The sequence below is a fragment of the Papilio xuthus genome, unplaced genomic scaffold, assembly GCF_000836235.2.
Source record: "Papilio xuthus unplaced genomic scaffold, Pxut_1.1 DF827679.1, whole genome shotgun sequence".
Classification (NCBI taxonomy): Eukaryota; Metazoa; Arthropoda; class Insecta; order Lepidoptera; family Papilionidae; genus Papilio; species Papilio xuthus.
The window spans coordinates 2,375,807-2,381,812 of NW_013530970.1; positions in this window are offsets into that span (position 1 = coordinate 2,375,807).

Consider the following 6,006-nt stretch of genomic DNA (forward strand, 5'->3'; position numbering starts at 1 on the left):
TGAATCTAATACAGTTTTTTTATTTCATGAAGTTGAAATAGTTACGTCTCACAGTTATCTAGGTATATAATAGTTAATTGAGGTATATAACTATTTATTCTATCGGATAAATATTGACTGTGGGACGTAACTTGACTAGTCTGAAGTTAAAGAGGCGGGTATGTCGCATTCTATTGAAGTCATATGTTATTGTGTACGCGTAGTAACAATCTGACTTTAATATGTTTGTAGGTTTGAGGGCCGCCTAGTAGTGTTAGGTTAAAGAAATTATTTACGTATTGTAAATAAGATTTGTATTTAAGTGCACGCAAGAATGAACGAAAGCCAGAGTAATAAAAAAAAATTAATAAGGCTCGATTTTTTTTATGTTTTCGATTGTTAGTCGCAGTTTTTGTAATGATTTTCCTGTTGAAATTCGATCATGATAAAGCTTCCCCATTCTTTTATAAACTTTATGTCAAATGTGAGAAATCCTAAGTTTTCCGTTTTCTTATTATATCAATTAAGGTTATTGAATTTATTTTCGCGGTTAATTTTAAAGTCTAAGAGATATGCCACACGATGCGTTAATACAACGCGCGGAGCAACGCAACTCAATATTTGTATACCATCAACTTGCGGGGTTAGAAAAAGTGCATTCGCTTCGAAGCGATTCCATAGCGAACTTCAAAACGGACGCGCGACAATCACGTGACTTAAGTTGTTGTCAGTTCTTAAATTTTTGACGTTCGTTACGGAATCGCTTCGTAGCGAATGCATTTTGTCTAACCCCCCCAGATTTTTATTTTCTAATCTTCGTCTTCTGCCGTGCGTTACATTACTGCATTAATTTTTACCACACTGTCCAACAAAATTATATATGTATATAGTCCGTGTGGCATCTCTCTAATAATGTGAAACTTGATATTGTGGCTTTTAAAGTATTTCGAAGTAAGCGTCGTGCCTGTGTATAGTTGATTAATTAAAAAAAAAGATTTATAATTAGTAGCAAGCCTTTATGAGGCGTGTGATTGACAAAATTTATTCTTTAGTATATAATATAGATATTATATAGTTTTGTAAGATGGCGTGTGTATAAGGATTTTTTGGAGAGTTTTGTATGGGATTGTTTGTGAACGTTCCCTTTCGACAGATGGTGATATTAAGAAATGATGTTAATGTAAAATACGCGATAAGAAACGCGATTGTATCATTGGTTACCATAAGCACTTAGAGTATTTGAAATAAATATTTACATTGAAAACATCTATTTCTTGTTTTCTTTTTGTGTATTGACCTCAAAATTATATAATAACATTGGTACAAATCCATGTACATTACATCTATGTACTATTTTTTAATGTTTGAAGATTTTTTTATTTAATTTCGACCTATCAATTTTATACTGTATCTTTTAATCTGTATACTTTTACGTTTACTGTGGTCAGCACGAAATGTCATGTACATCCAACTACAGCAACTGGCTAACTTTTAAACCTGGTATATTAATAATTAGATTCTGTTAATTGTTCTGAAACGAACAATTAACAGTTTTATAAAAGCACCATCTTTGATTGTTTTACGACATTACCAAGGCCCGTAATATTTAACCAAAGTGTTTAATCGAAATATAGATGGCGTTACATGACTAGAAATTATTTCGTTTGGTATGATTTTTAACTTTATTCAATTCAATGAAAACTTAAAAAATGTGAAGTACGTCTACTTAATAAAAATTATAACTATGTGTAATATGTGTAATAACACAGTGCTGTTAATTAGTTATTTATTATATAAAGATCCAACTCCAAGCAATCATCTTGAAGTATATAGTAAATAATGTAGATACAGTCGAACCAGGATAAGAAAAAATCCAAGGGGCCGCGATATTGTCTCGCTTATGGATATTCAAATGTATAATACTTATAAAAAAGTTTTCTACACCGAGTAAAAAAGTTGTATAATTATAATTTTCTTGTCATTTACCGTATTCGTACCAAAATATTATTCCCAACGTAGGTTGCAGAATTTTGTACCTAGAACAAAAATAAATACGTATTTAAAACAAATTAAAGTAAAAAAAAATAAAACAAATTTAATTTCACAATGTCTGTTGTTAAAAGCAGATATGAAAGTCTGCAAATGATATAGAAAGAACACACAAAGCGATCTCTTAAAAGTTCAATTATTTATAAATACATAAACCTTAATAACTTTGGTAGGTATTTCTATTTCAGCAAGTCCCCTCGTGAGAAGCAAGAGGCGTCCAGATTAGTCGAGAATCCAATTACATTTAAGAAATATCCCATTTTTTCCTCAGCTCGGGTTCAAAGCTCACGGAAAATTATTTTCTTCGCCCCTTAAGAAATGAAAAATAAACGTGTCTTTGTTGCGAGCGACATTGGGAGAGATGGGAAAACGATAAGTGCAAGCGAAAGGTAGAATATAGCAAACATTGTTGTTGTGACAGAGACGGACGATAACCTCTTGAAGGCTGCCTTGCGGGGATTTGTCGAACGAGTCAAAATAGTACGATGTTTTTTCTCTTCTAGACACAAGAGACTTTGGTTCTGACACCGTAACTATATGTATGGGGTGGTTAACTTTTGTCTATGATATAAAATGACCAAGTTTAATGTTATTAAATGCTGGTTTATTTATAGCATAAAACCATAGTGTTGTTATCTCCGTTTTTTCATAGACAATAATAAAGTCAAAGCAATAAAATTAACAAATACCACGTGTACAAATACTACATGAATAAGTTTTCCCTCCCCACAGAATGTTATCACCACATTTTCTATTTGACTAGTTCTGTCCCCTTGTCTCGGCCGCAAACGTCGCTGTAATGTGAAACAAATATATTTGCTCTCATTTATATTCTATTGCTTTTGGGGATTCGATTGCCTTGATGCTATTAATTACGCTAACATCTGTCCACTTGTATTGATCAGTCACACTCAGGGTTACTTGATTGTAACAATCCTTCACTAAAGGGCTGTTTAAGTAATTAAACAGCCCTTTAGTGAAGGTTTCTATATTAAGCTGTCGCTCGCGACTCCGTCCGCGTGAATATATAAAAAAAACTTCATTAGTGTAGCCCACCCATCCATCCATCCACATCACATCCATCTAAACATTCGCATTTATAATATTAGTAAGTTAAATAAAGAGCAGCTCTTCAAGGCATAAATAACAAAAAGAATAAATAATCCTATGTCCGTCTCCTGACTCTAAGCTGCCTCCTCACCAATTTTCAGCCATATCGGTAAAGCCGTTCTTGAGTTATAAATAGTGTAAATAACACGACTTTCTTTTATATATAATAAGATCAAAGGGATTCCTTTCAAGGGAATCATTTTCTTCAAGTGAACGTAACGTAAGTCATCGTAGACGTAATGAATGCCTTGATCTTAACTTCGATATAAAATATATTCAGCTCAAATGACTAAGCTTAAGGCCTTTCAAGATTTCTAAATCTAACAGTAGCCTGCCTGAGCTGAGGGTAGATATTGATCGTGTTGTAGCTGCACGCGACCTGCTAACCGCTGATTCTCGCGTACCCGATGACAACTGACGTATGTCTAGCAGCTGACTGAGGTACACTCGTCTACAAAATTACAAAGAAGGGCTATTTTAATGTTATTCCTATTTGTTTCTTATTTATTCCGAAATGAATGAGTGAAGCAAGGTACATCACCGTCTTTAAAGTTAGGTATCAAGGTTTCTTCCTTTAGGTTAACCCAAACTTTAAACGGCTTAAAAACGGCTATAATAACACTTACGTATATTCGTCGAGCGACGGGCCGCGTCCGCTAAATAATACCAGTCCCACTCACCCTGATGAAGGCCCCCAATGGGCTCGAAATTAGTCGGTGCCGCCACCGGATGAATATACGTGAGTGTTTTTGCCGTTTTTATATAAGTTTACGTTAACCCAAATTCAGATCTTGTTACTTCAGTGACTGAAAGCATTACGATTAACTTGTATTAAGTTTAATCATTTTGATTATATTAACAACCATCAAAGTCAAATTCCCAAATATGCCTATCAATTTTCGGATTTGACATAAACTTCGTTTTGAGGACTTAATTGTTTCGGTACAAATATAATCTTCAAATTCACTCTGTATTTCAGTTCCAGTTCGTTCAGGTGAACTACATATAGTAGGTACAATATCTTGAATGTTATAATTATAATAATATGTACATTTTAACTTTTGTCGGCGAGTGTACATCAAAGCTCGGTACATTGATTGGCGTGCACGCGACGTGGCCGCCGTCGCACGCAGCCCGCCGCCGCACACACCACTTCTGATGCCTACTGATCTACTCATTTTCTTCTTCAAGGAATACCCGTAGCTCTCGACCATTGTAAAAGTAAAAGACATAATTTTATCACATATTATTAAGTATTCTATTTGAACCTTTTTGGTAGTAGTATATCTTATTTTTTCAAAGATTATATAATTGTGTTTCGAATGTGGAAAGTCACGTTGCCAAATACTATGACGTCTTTGAGATCATGTTTCTTATAGTTATATATGTAGTTATAGCGACAAATATATTGATACTAACTGTCCCCCTCGACTCCGTTCCAACGAAGTGAAAATATACTTAATAGTTAGCCTATGTGTTCTTCTAGACTATGTTCTACATCTGTGCCAAACTTCATAAAGATCCCTTGAGTCGTTCTAGAGTTACCTTATAACAAACATCCATCCATCTAAACTATATTTATCATATTGGTAAGATTATATTACATAGTACTACAATTTTTGAATCTTTTGGTACAAGTATAAGTTTTTTTTTAAGATATATGTGTTTCGTATGTAGAAAGTCACGTTGCCAAATACTACGAAGTCTTTTGTATCATGTGTCGTAGCTTTGCGACTAACATATTAATATTTAAGTTTAAATCAAGTAAGTAAAGGTAAGTAAGGTTCGCACGCAAGTATACGCTATTCTGAACGCATTAGATTAAAAATCACAATAATTATTGTATTTGGGTTAAGTAAAGTGTTTTTGCGTGTTGATTATATTCGTATAGTTAATTTTTATTAAGTGTTACATTTGTTACGTTCGCGTGTTGGTAATCTGATACTCGATTGGTTTTCGTTGTTAATTTCGACCTTGATCTGATATACAAACCTTCTCGTGTTATTTTTTTTAGGAAAAAAATTTTACTTTAGTGAAAAGCAAGAGGTATTTACGATTATTAGGTGCCGTACTTCGAGTTATTACTGACTAAAAGTCGTCAACTGTAAATTTCTCGTACTAAATTTAGTAAAAGGGACTACTTTAGCCAACTTAACGACTATGAGTGCGGGAATTAGTGTAGTATTAGTTAAATTTACTTTTAGCAAACTTTTGTCGATTCGATTTTAACCTCTTTTCGTAGCTATTTTAAGCTTATGTGTGCTAGCTTACTTTACTAAAATATTATACAGGGTACAAAAATGACCCTTTAGTTGTGAGTAGGTGCGTGTGGTAATAAAGTGTGTCAAATAGGAGGTGAGCAGAGCAGAGTGTAAGCGACGCGTGTGTCGCGAGTGATAGATGTACCCGAATATAGTACATACGACTCACAATGCTGCGATACATTGGTTAGTCTTAACGAAACACTCCACGGTATGAAGTTTACCATCTCTCTACAGACACGTAATATTACAGAGACATCTGTTTTTTTCAAGTATACATTTGTTAGATCAATTAGAGAAGTTATTACTTAATCTAACTTAGTTCCTTCTATTTAAAGTTCGCCAAAAATATGACGTCATCAGAATGCATGCTCTTACTTAAAGAAAGCTGTATTTCTTATCCTATAAAAATATTTTCCTAAACACACATCGTAAAAATTTATGATATAAAAAAATAAATATTTTTGTTGCACTTAGGTTTGTCCTGTGTATTACATATAGAGTGTTAGTGCGGTGGTACTGGTATTCCCTGAAGTTATTACGGCCAGTGAGCCGGGTAACGAACCCCCGCACCCCTGCAACCCCGAACCACACACCCCCGCACCGC